General features: G+C 45.9%; 1 pseudogene; it reads left to right on the forward strand.

Moving 5' to 3' along the window:
* Positions 1-10426: 10426 nt before the first annotated feature.
* LOC144763077 (uncharacterized) lies at positions 10427-13027 on the forward strand (annotated as a pseudogene).
* Positions 13028-13373: the final 346 nt, after the last annotated feature.

The following is a 13373-nucleotide window of genomic DNA, read 5'->3' on the forward strand; positions in this document are numbered from 1 at the left end:
GAAGAGCTGGTAAGAAGGACTTGAAGTCCTTGCTATAAACAACCACAGACCATGACTGTGCTCTAATACTGACCATGGACAAGCTGCAAGTTTAGCTGCTCTCCCTGCGGCACATCACTGTTCCTGTGCAAGGGTGCTGTTTTGTTTCACGATGCTCATACTGAACAGTGCTGATCCTTATATCTCAGTAACTATAGCATCATATTTTGATGTGCATCTGCAAGACACCTCTGTGTCAAGGCCTCCTTATCCGCAATTGACCCCTTTGATCTCACTGGGCAACCACCCAGACAAGCAGCCAGATGGAAAACGTGGGTGTAGAGACTGGAGAATTATTTTGATGTAAAAACTGCCCAAGAACATCACAGCAGCAGACCCACCATTCACCTTGAAAACAGCCCTCATAGCCCATTTCAGCTGCTTGCCACCCCTGAAGACAGGAGTTTCCACATATGACAGGCCCTCCAAAACATTGACAAGTCAGTGGATTTGTGCTACACTCACCTCTGTGAGCTGGCCATCACGTGCACCCTCCCAGATGAAGAGGATGGCATTTGAGCACAATTCATACAATGCTGTGCCTCCGCGAAACTGAGAGAACAGATCCTGCAAGACCCAGGAAAGTCCCTGTCTGTAAGACATCTTGATGCTAGGATGCTCAAAACCTCTTCCCCTGGCACAAGTTTTGATGACGGACATCAGCCACCAAGAAGAGTCCACTTGTACCAAAATATCAATCATGAAAGCAGGAAGCAGCCTGCTGTTAAGCGCCCACACAGCAGAAGAACTCTCCCTAGTGTGTTTTGCCATCAGCATTCACACAACAGGGGAAGAAGCACATGGAAAAAGAGTTTGCATGGCTGTTTCCAGGCATAAAGTGTCTCAGAGGGAAAATGGTGTGCCTCCATATCAACCAATCAATACAACCACTTGTTCTACGCCACCACCACATTGCTTTCCATCTCAACACAAAAGCGGGGCAAGAACAAAAACATTTGGAAGACTCCAACATCCTTGAAAAGGTTAACAGACCCATGCCCTGGACGTCCCCCATTGCAATAGCCCAGAAGTCAAAACAACCAGGGTGATCTGAATTTGCATTTACATGTGCATACCAAACCTAGCAATAAAGAGATAGCGACATTTGAGCCCTAGAGTGGACAAGATCATGAATGAAGTCACTGGGCCAGGCTGGTTCTCCAAGAAGGACCTGCGGTCTGAGTACCACCAGATACCACTAACCTGAGTCACGCAATGACACTATCTTCCCGACCCATGTAAGGCTCCGGTAGTACAAATGCCTCAACTTCAGCATCGTCAGCTCCATCAAAGTCTTCCGGGATATCATCCATGAAGTGCCGACTGGCCTAAGTTGAGTCCTAAACCTCAGTGACAATATCTTAGAACATGCTACCGCTCTGACAGAACATCCAACACAGTTAAGGGCCATCTTCTAGGCAGTGGTCTAATGCTCCACAGAGGGATGTGTGATTTCATGAAACTAGACATCAGATTCTTCAGATACAGGTTCTCTGCACTAGGAGCCATGCACAACCCAACATTGGTTAGGGGCATATGATCCACCACAGCACGACATCAGCAGTCAAAACCTTCCTAGAAATGGTTACTAACTGGAGAAGATTCATTCAGAGGCTGACCTCCATGAATGCACTTTTAGAAATAGGGGTATCTAATTGACAGAGGTATGCACCTTTGTCCAAGTAGGGACCCTTGCTTCTAGTCAGGGTAAGGGGATCACACACTTTAGATAACCCTTGCTCACCCCCTTGGTAGCTTGGCACGAGCAGACAGGCTTATCCCAAAGGCAATGTGTACAGTATTTGTACCCAAGCACACAGAAACAGAGTGAAAACACCTCAAATGGACACCAGACAAGTTTAGAAAAACACGTTTTTTTTTTATGTGGACCAAACAAGACCAAAACGACAAAAATCCAACATATGTATCAAAATATCACTTTTCGAACAGTTACTTCAAAAATAGCATTTTTAGAAACCATAGCTCCACCTGGGGCTATTAAGATGTTGTGACAGTCCAAAATCCAAAGTACACCGCCTACCGTGATGTGTGCGGCATCGGGCACGGAGTCACACGGACCTCCAAACAATAGTACCATGGAAACAAAGTCAGTAGATGCACGGCGTAAAGGAGATGAGGCGTTGGTGCAGAGGCGAGGTCAGTTCCCGGTTGCCAAAGGGTAGATGAGGAATCGAATCTGTGAGGAGGCAAGGCATCGAATCCAGGACAGAGGAAGATAGGCTGAGTCAGCAGAGAATCATCAGTTCCGGTGTGGCAATGTGATGTCGAAGAGTTCATGAATTCACCCTAATTGGTTATCAGCTAAACGATAACAGGATGAAGGTGCTGGCTGTGAAGGCGTCGGTACAAGCACTGGCGTTGGAAAGGCTGATAACTACAGGCGTCAGAGCTGCGGTGCACCCTGGCAGTGGAGTATGCACTTTATGAGCAGTGGCCCCAGCCTCGGTGCAAGTCCTGGAGTCACTGGTGGCATCGATGACAGCATCAGAGTTGTTTTTCTTGATTTGCAGCACCAACCACACAATTCTCAGAGCCCAAGAAATGGAATTGGTACACTTTTGAACACAGGAGTCCACAGCGGAGTGCAGGTGCTGGTCAGTGGGTTGCAGGTGTCGTCTTTGTGTCCCTGAGACTTCATAATAGGAGGCCAGCACACAAAAGCCCTTTGAGATTCTTCTTCAAGCAGGTTCGCAGCAAAGTTCCAGTCTTTGTCCTCTCTTTGGCAGAAGCATCAACTGAAGGCCAACCCAGAAAACCAACAGAGCAAAGGGGCAGTACTCCTCCTTACATCTCACCAGCACTTCTCCTTTGTGTCCAGAAGTGATCTAATTTGCTGGGGTTAAAGGTCGATTACTTATTCCCCATTCTCTCTCTGCTTTCTTTGTGGAAAAAGTCTCTGAGCCCAGTCCAAACCAGTTCTGCCCTCTCTTGCCCAGCTTCACTACAGAAGATGGAGACAGCATTGTGCGGAGGAGACACTGCAGATTCAGGTGCTAGTGAAAACTCCTTCCACTACTCTAAATGCAGCCAAGGTCTATTCAGCCCAGCTACAAGTCACACAGGAAAGGGAGGACACACCTCAACACCCCCTTGTGGCTGTCTACAGTGAATGCACATCCCCAGCTCCTGTCAGTCAAAAATTTGACAGTCAATACACAAACCATTAGAGGCACGCAGAATGGTTAAACAAGAAAATGCCTCCTTTCTAAAAATCACACTTTTAAACACACTGTGTGAAAACCATCTTTACCAAAATATGTGTTTGTAAATTCTAAATTCAGAGAGCCTACACTTTATTTCTCTATCTTGTCCCAATGGAAAGTTATACTTGTAAGATGTTACAAAGCAATTCCCATGTTAGCCTATGGGACAGATAGCCTTTCAATGGTGAAAAATGAAACGGGCGGCATTTCACTATTAGGACATGTAAAACACACCAGTATATGTCCTACCTTTTCCATGCACTGCACCCTGATTATGGTGGTACCATGGGCCTGCCTAAGGGGTGTTTTTTTATGTAAGAAAAGGGAAGGTCAGGGTCAAGCAAGTGGGTGCACTTGCCAGGTCAACATGACAGTTCCAAACAGCGTGCGCAGACATTAAAGTTGTAGGCCTGAGACAGATTTACAGGACTACTCATGTAAGTGGCACACACAGTGCTGCAATCCCACTAGTGCAATAACAACAGGTGATGGACAGAATGCAGAACAATGTCATACACTCACCTCAGTACAGAAATCTGGGCCTAAATCCATCGTTTTTTTGCTCACCATGCCATACCAGTTTGAACCCAGCCATATGCAAATCAGTCTTGACCTTGTGCCTCATGGGAACAGTCCAGCCCGAACTGCCACGCCAGGTCCTCGCAATCCCACTAGTAGCATTTGAGTTACAAGCCCTGGCACACTCAGTGCACTTCACAAGGGACTTACCAGTAAATGAAAATGCCAATCATGGCTGACAATCATAATTACAATTTCCTCAGAGAGCACTTTAGGCACTTTAGCACTGATCAGAGGTGGTAAAGTGCCCAGAGTCCTAAAGTCAACAAATAAAGGTAAGGAAAAATAGGAGGAAGAAGCAAAAAAAACTTGGGAATAACCCTGCAAAAAGGCCATTTCCAACAAGCGCCACTACAACAATTCACAAAAACGTCCACACCATGGATTTGGGGACTCAAACAGGAGAAAGCACTTCAACAAACCAAGCAAGCTTTATCCCAGGACACCACACTGGTGTACTTTCACCTAAAGAAGGTCTCAGAACTCTCCCTAGACGCCAGCCCCAGAGGAATCGGTGTATTACTATTACAAAGACAAGCTTGTGGGTAATGAGTCTCATGGATTATGCAAGCTGTGCACTCAGGCTTACTGAACAGAGGTATTCACACATTGGAAAATAGGCTACAGCTATTTACTGGGGGTTCATACTTTGCCACCTCTTTGTCTGGACACCATTTTACTGTACCCACCAACCATATGCCCTCATTCCACTGTTTCGATGGTCGATCTCCAAACCACACCCATGGATACAAAAATGGATATTGTACCTCCAAGAGTACTATTTCACAATAGAATATAAGCAAGTAACAAAAACCCTGTGGACTACCTGTTGAAATGTGCTTAAAAAATCACATGCGAAGAGGAGGAGGCTACACAGGAGACTGAGGAATATGTGCAAATAGTCCTGGGCCTATATCAGCCACTATTATTGTCCCTGTCAGATATTATCGAGGCCTTAAAAATCGGTGACTGTCTTCAGCTCACCGCAGCAGTGGTCACATCCAGGGACTCGGAAAGTCCTCATGGCTTTGGGACCCAGAGAACGGAAGAAGCCCGGCAAGTGCTAAAATCATTGTATCGTGTTCGTCACAAACTCCCCGTCACAGAGGATGGATGCCTGAAGCAAGGTGCACTCCTAGTAATCCCAAGAAGAAGTTTGACTTAGTGAGTAGTGCAATTGGCCCACAGCTCACATCAAGGGATGGTAAAAACAAAGAACCTGCTGCGGGGTATGATTCCCAAGACTAGATGAACATATTGAAGTAACTAGAAGAAGGGCCTATGAGTTGTGCCAAATGACAGGTAGCCCAGAGCTGCCAGCTCTCATCGTTACTGAAGATATCCCAGTGCCCCATGGCACCAGGTGAGGGCAGATCCTCATAATTAACTACTCAAAATATCCGGCGGTAGAAACTGTATCATCAACAGCAACCACAGAAGTCATACTGATGTTCGAGAAGATAATGGCAACTCATGGCCTCATCCAAAAGCTACACAATGTCAATGGGCCTATTTTCAATGGGAAGGAAGTGTCAGACTTATTCCGGTTCCATTGCACAAAACATCATAAAAGGCTTCTGTAGTAATCGCAGCAAGAAACAAGCAGGATTTCAAGTAGTTAGAGGTGCAGGTTGTAGTTTATTCTCTGGAGAAGATCCCATCCACAGCCCAGCCACGTCCTGTACAAACTGTCAGTATTTCATCCCCATACATTCTAAACCCCTTGTTTACATAGTAAGGTTCCAGTGCCTACATTCCACTAAGCCACCAGCACTGGGCCCATGAGGAAGAACCAGATACCACAGATTCCTTGATGGCCCCAAGCCTACGGTGAGACTGGACATTTCCTGAGGACCCTATCAATGATAATCCTAACAGCCGAAGCATCCCCACAAAACACAGAGGGAGCCATCTATTTGTTTCTGAGAGAATACTGTCTGACCCCTCATGTGACCACCGAGCAAGCCCAGAGTCAACTCTGTGTTGGCTGGGTAGTGGGCGAAACAATCTCACATTACCCGCCAAAATGCCCCTGCCAGCAGATAAAGACACGTCAGACACAGGGGGTTACTAGTGGATGACCACGTGTTAGTAAAAGCCAGCCATCCTGTTGGTATATTTTGGCTGCTTTTCAAACCAGGTCCCTGGACCGTCACTCGAATTCCTCACTGCTTACCCAACAGGGAGTTGCATCAAGGTACCATCGGAGATCGAAACCCCATACCCTCCCAGCAATATCAAAACTTTTTACTGGAGTAGGAGCACCTGCAGTCAATATTGCTGACTCACAGGACCAAATGGTCCATGATATTTCATGTTTTGTCATTATGTTCTGTGAAACCTGAATCTGCTAAGTTGCCTTGTGCCCTGCCATTTTTGTAACTACAGCGTCCATTTCACCTCTGTCCCACTGACCACTTACAGGTCGACCTGCACTCGAGCTGACCTTTTCCCTGCACCCATGCTAAGGAGGTTAGAGATTCAGACAGCAGTTATGATTCCGACCCGGGCGAGTATAAAATGTCACATTCTCCTAGACTCAGGGACGAGGAAAAAAAAAAATAGATCGCATAGCTTACAAACTAATTGCAGACTGTGCCTCCCCTTCAGACATCCACTCCGCAGCAGAGGGCCAGGTACATTCAACAAGAAATAGCTATTTTTTTTTTAGATAGAATGGCTTACCACCTTATGGCCAAACAGGAGGACCAAAGGGTGGAAGTACCGTTTGATTTCTGGAAAATATATAGGCGCTTGTACAATGGTGAATCTACAGAAAATGACAGAGATGCATTACTAGCAATGATAAAAAATACTCTGCATTACAATAGTCATACAGAGAGTATTGTTCATATGCCAGTCAAAGAGGCTGCCTCCATCTATGTCCCTCCGCGGGGTACTGGGACAGTTCTGAATAAATCAGATGACCCGAATGCCTGTTCCAGATTAATGTTTAGCTTTGTATATACTCCTTGGGCAAAGGCTGAGATGTTACAGTTACAAAAAGATATACCTGACATCAGAAAGAATCCTATGGGATTCTATGAGAGTGTCCAGCAGATACTGAACACTTATACCTTGACCCTAATTGACATCACTCAATTTTTTGGCCTTATATTGCCAGCTGAGCTTTGGAAACCGCTCAGATATGTTAACGATCAGGCAGCTTTCCAAGGTACATAGGAAGACCTGGAAACAATGGAAAAAGAGAGAAAACCTGGTGAAAAACCACATGAAGATATATTAGCACTGCCGAAAAGACTGTTAGCCAAACTAAAAACTCTCGCTCCAGAGAGAAAGGTAGATTGGACCCTTCTCAATGCTTGCAAACAGTGTACTGGTGAATCAGTCTCTGATTATTTTACTAGACTAGGAAAGGCATATACCGATTTCAGTGGCCAGGATGTCGCGACTGAAACTGGTCGCCACCTGCTTATTCAGACTTTTGTTAAAGGGCTCTTACCAGCAGTGGGGAACAGGCTTATGGCCAGTGAAAGTAGCTGGCCAGCGGCAATGCCCGCCACTATATTGACAATGGCAAAATATTACGAGGCTTAGTATAAAAACGCAAAGAAGAAAAGGAGACTAAAAAGAAGGAAAAGGAGACTAAAAAGAAGAAATTAAAAGAACAAGTGTTGCTAAGCCAGTACCTGTAATGACCCTCGCAGCACAAATAATGTCCGTCAGCAAAATGCCAGGTTCACCCCGAAAACACAAAACACTCCAGTACAGAACCAGCAATCATATCGATCTGGTCCCCAGTCTACTGATATTTGTGCCTATTGCAAGAAACCGGGACATGGGAAGAAGGATTGCCCGATATTAGCTGATAACATTGCCACAGGCAAAACGCAACCGCAACAGTTCAACACCCCCTCCCGACTCCAATATCAATATAGAGGCAACAGGTTTGCTAATAATTCAGAACGCCAGGCTACCCTTCAGGATTATGCCGATGACGATACTGAGATGAGCTCAGTATATTGGTCAGCCTAGGGAGGTCAAGGATGGGGGAAGGAATCAGTGGAGGTACCTGTAGATCAACAGGGAGCCTATGTTATAGCATCGGTGGCTGGCGCTAAAGGATGTTTCCTTGTGGATAAAGGAGCTTCCAGCAGCACCTTGACCACCCACTGATTCCGAGGGCTCCTCCATCCGGCAAACTAATTACATCGACTGGGTTCGATGGTAAGCCCTCCGTGAACCCCCTTTCCAAACCTACGCCATTCTCTATCAACGGTGCTAACACTTCTGTAACATTCTTGCTATCACCATATTGTCCTGAGAATCTCATGGGATTGGATCTGTTAAAACGTTACCGTGCCACTATCAGATGTTCCCCGGATAATGTTAGAGTCATTCTGTATGACAATGTTTCCCCGTGCCAACTGTCTGTACAGCTATTCCAACTTCCCGACATTCAGGAAGATTTAGCTACCCTCCCAAACACCTTATGGGCAACTTCTTATACTGATGTTGGTACTATCCAGATGCCACCAGTTCACATCACTGTCAGGGAAGGTGCACACTTGTCTAGATTACCACAGTATAAAATATCTAAAGAGGGAGAGCTCACACTACAAAAAATTGTAACAGACCTCATTCAGGCTGGCGTGGTGGAACAGGTTCCTTCCAACGTCTGCAACAGCCCCATTTTGCCGGTTTTAAAACAATCGGCTACACACCAAAAGGTGTACAGATTTGTGATTGACTTACGGGCCATTAATAAGATAGTAGTACGACAATTTCCGGTAGTTTCAGACATAACTACTATCCTCACCATGATTCTACCTACAGATAAAGCCTTTACAGTAATCAATTTAAAAAATGCATTCTTTTCCATCCCCATTCATGAAGACTCACGTTTTCTTTTTGGCTTCACCTTAATGAACAGATCGTCTAGATTCTGTCACGCCGCTCAGGGCTATACAGAAAGACCGAGCATTAACAGCCAAGCATTGAAAAAACAACTTCACCAGGTCCATCTCCCAGAGGGAGTGGCTCTTATTCAATATGTAGATGACATTTTGTTAGCAGCAGATACTACCCAATTGGCTCGGCAGTCATCATTACTGATCCTCAAGTTCCTTGCTGAACATGGCTACAAGGTATCCAAAGACAAATTGCAGTATTGTAGAAAACAGGTGACTTACTTAGGTCACCTGTTGTCTAAGGAGGGACGCACCCTTACACCAGACAGGATTCAGACTATTTTGAACTTCCCTACTTCAACCACCCAAAGAGACGTGAGAGCACTAATAGGTCTCACCTCCTTCTGTAGACAGTGGGTCCCGAGAATTTTTCACTCATTATCAAGCCACTTCTTTCCCTGATGACTAAAGATGTTTCTGATCTTATTCCCTGGACATCACAGCATGCGGAAGCATTCATGACCCTGCGACGGCTCTGTGTTTAGCCCCAGTCTTAGGTACACCTGATTATAAAAAGCATTTTTTTCTCTTTTTACACGAACGGTCAGGTTGTGCCCTCTCACTTCTCTGTCAAATGCATGGTACACACAAACGACCCTGTGCCTATTTTTCTGCTGTTTTGGATCCAGTTGCCCGAGCTTTGCCTACATGTCTGCGTGCTGTAGCAGTGGCTGCTGTGGCAGTGCGCCAGACAGAGGGTATAGTTCTAGGGTCCCCATTAACAGTTCTGGTACCACATGCCGTTGAATAAAACCAAACCCAACACCGTACTAGTGCCCGACTGTATGGATATGAACTCACCCTGTGAAATGCGCACATAACTATTCAACGCTGTACCACTCTGAATCCCGCTACACTCTTACCCCTACCTGATACCGACCCCCTCACTCAGCCACCCCATCATGATTGCGTAATCCAAACAGAAGCAGAAACCAAGGGAAGGGTGGACCTTAAAGACACGGCCTTACCAGATGCAGAAGGCCACCTGTGGGTAGATGTTTCTTGCCTGAAACTCCCGAATGGCACCACATCTGCATCCTATTCTGTCACAACAGCACTCACAGTAGTTGAGACTGCCAGAATATTACAGAAATCAGTCCAAGCGGCAGAGATAACAGCACTTACGCGCGCTTGCATCCTCAGTACAGGCATGACTGTAAACTTCTACACCGACAGTCAGTATGCCTTTGGGGTAGTACACAATTTTGCACTACTAAGGAAAGAAAGAGGGTTTCTCACTTCTCATGGGACGCCTATACAACATGGTGAATTGGTTAATACCCTTTTGGAAGCCATCACTCTCCTTGCTAAGTTAGTGGTGATCAAATGCGCGTCACACAAGAAAGTTATTGACGAAGTAGGACAGGGGAATGCTCTGGCCGACAGCACAGCCAGGAACACAGCCTTAGGAGTAATACCTGCACCAATGTACGTCCTAAAATCACAAGCTGAGAAATGGCATGATGCCAGACAACGGATTATTGACATACAAGAATCCACTGCCATAGAAGAAAAAGAACAGTGGAAAACAGATGGTATGATGAGTAGGGATGTTGGAGATCTCAGGATACTCTTAGGTGGAAACTACCAACAGCATATGCTATTCCCTTACTTTCAATGACACACTTACCTGCACACATTGGGTCCCAAGCCATGTATACTATGCTCAAGGAAGTAGGGGACCATCCCAAATTGAGACCCCTGGCTGAGCGATTTGTCAAGCACTGTCTGACCTGTTTAAGATACAACGTGGGAAAGGGAACAAAGGTTCCGACAGCAGGATTTGCACTGCCCTCTGCTCCTTTTGAAGTACTTCAGATGGATTATACCCAAATGAACAGAGTTAACAACTACAAGTATGTCTTGGTGGTGGTATGTGCATTCAGTAAATGGGTGGAAGCATACTCCACCAAGCATAATACTGCCATTACTACAGCTAAAGTACTCCTGAAGGAATTCTTTCCCCGGTATGGTCTTTGTAGATTGATGCAAAGTGATCGAGGATCACATTTTATCAGCCAGACAGTCAAACATATCTTAGAGGGACTGGGGACAAACACAAATTCCACGCTGCATTTCACCCCCAGGCAGCAGGATTAGTGGAACGTTATAATGGAATCCTGAAGGAGAAATTAGCTAAGATAGCAACTGAGACAGGATTGAATTGGGTAAATGCTCTACCTCTAGCTCTGCTGTCTATACGATCAGTCCCACATTCTAAGTCATACCTTACGCCCTACGAGACAGTTTTTGGTAGACCTATGAATATTTGGAATGCCCCATCTCCGAAATCCCTGACTGACCTTCCCCAGGAAGTATTGACTGATTATCTGTATGAAGTCACTAAAACAATGTCTTTACTCCATGAACAGGTCCGGGCCTCTGTCACAGACAGATCTCTCAGGGCCCTGGCCATGATATCAAACCCGGAGACTTTGTCCTGGTGAAGAACTTTGCAAGCACCCAGTCTCTACAGCCCCGCTGGAAAGGTTCCTTGCAGGTGCTGCTGGGGACCAGAACGGCCTTGCGAGTAGAGGGAAAGAAATCCTGGGTGATTGCCTCCCACTGCTGAAAAGTGGATCCCATAACTGAAGACAACTTGAAAGTACACAAAGAAGTTCTGACCCACAACAGACCAATAGACTGTGACTCAGATTTTGAACCAGAACTAGAACTTTGTGATGAGGGAACAGACAGATACTACCTCTGATCCAAGGCTAAGCTGAAGAACCAGCCCAGCTCCAAGGGCCGTTAGGACTCAGTTGTCCATTGGTGCAGGGCTGTAGTAAAACCTGACTGAGGGTCCTGGGTACCCCTAGTAGTGGGTTACCGGGGCAAATATTGGTCAGTGAAGCATTAACTATCGGCGGCTATTATCCCCAAAACCCGGATATGTCACAATCCGACCTATTCATGAGTACAAAAGACTACACACCCCCTTGAACAATGATTACCAACAAGGGCCATCATCCAGGTCTGCCAATGTTCCCCCCGATGAAGAAAACAATCAACAACACGGGAACTGTATGAATCCAGATGCCACATGCACCCGTGGTACTACCCCCACGCTGAAGAAAGCTAGAATGAGAGTTTACAGTACCCGGACAATAGTACTGATTGTCCTGACTACGTTAGCTGTTCTGTTCAGATTAGTGTTCTGGATTATTGAAGAAACAGCTCCAGCCCATCACACTGTCCTGCCTCACACCCCACAACCATCTGAAGTTCCTGAACATTCGTATGTTCTGTGGCCTGATTCCCACTTCAACAGACATTTTGAATTCAGTAATAATACTTTCATCCAAATGCTGCACCAGTTTAATCAAGTTGCGGGTGCAACTGACTGTTATGTTTGTGGACTTCTACCTCATGCAACTCAACACACTGTACAGTTCCTAGTATTCCCTGCCTCGTCTGCCTCTACTTGCACTCTGATGTACAACCTGACAAACATTTTTCCCTCACGTGGCGACGCTGGCAACCTTACCACATTCCAGCCCGTACTTTGGACATTCCATGCCCACAACGATACCATCTGTAATGCCTCTGACTCAGCACCAATGCGTACCATCATGTCCACCCCTATGCAAGGTACATGGGGTTACACTTTTGTTACCATTCGAGCTAAAACAATTGCCATTTCTGTCACGCCTGGTACATTATGTCTACAGGGCAGAGGACAAAACACCTGTAGGAGTCAGTCTATGCAATACTACAATGACTTATGACAATTTCACCCCATATCTCCGCCTTCCCACAGGATTGCATTTTGTGTGTGGAAACAAAGCTTACACGTGGTTACCTCCCGACTGGAGTGGTACATGCTACATTGCTTTCCTCTTACCAACTGCTTTCAACAAAGACAAAATGAACCACCGCCAAAGAAGACAATTGCCAGATGTGGACCAGACAGACACCACAGTTCAACAGTTCTATGATGCTATGAAAGGTCTGTTGCTGTACTGGGGTCCTATGTCCAACAGCCTCCAAATCAGAAGAATAACCAGAGTCCTTGAAGCAACAATTAATGTGACTGCAGGAGTACTGAACAACTACTCTGACGAACTTGATGCCACCCGCATGGTTGCCCTCCAAAATCGTATGGTGCTAGACATAATCTTAGCGGATAGGGGAGGAGCCTGCTGCATCATCGGCGCAAGCTGTTGTGTGTATATTCCTGATTCGTCACCGTCAGTATATGATGCTATCTCCAAGCTTCACCGAATTGCCTCCGAAATCCATCAAAGAAACTGAAACTCCCTCTTCTTGGAGCTCTGGATTCTGGCAACTGCCCGTCTCCTGGGGTTGGAAAATGATAACAATCTTACTGATTCCGCTAGCTCTCCTGTTCTTCTGCTGTCTGTGCATCTACTGTGGCCCGCACTCTGTTCTATCTGTGCTATCGGATGTACACCACCTACAACACTACCTTAATGGACCAAAGATAGTAAAATACTGTATCAACAAGCTATAGATAAGCTTATGCGGATCGATATTGACTGAGGTGTTGCCCATGGCAAAAGGAGGGACTGTGAAACCTGAATCTGCTAAGTTGCCATGTGCCCCACCATCTTTGTAACTACAGCATCCATTTCACCTC

The sequence above is a fragment of the Lissotriton helveticus genome, chromosome 1_1 (assembly GCF_964261635.1).
Source record: "Lissotriton helveticus chromosome 1_1, aLisHel1.1, whole genome shotgun sequence".
Lineage (NCBI taxonomy): Eukaryota > Metazoa > Chordata > Amphibia > Caudata > Salamandridae > Lissotriton > Lissotriton helveticus.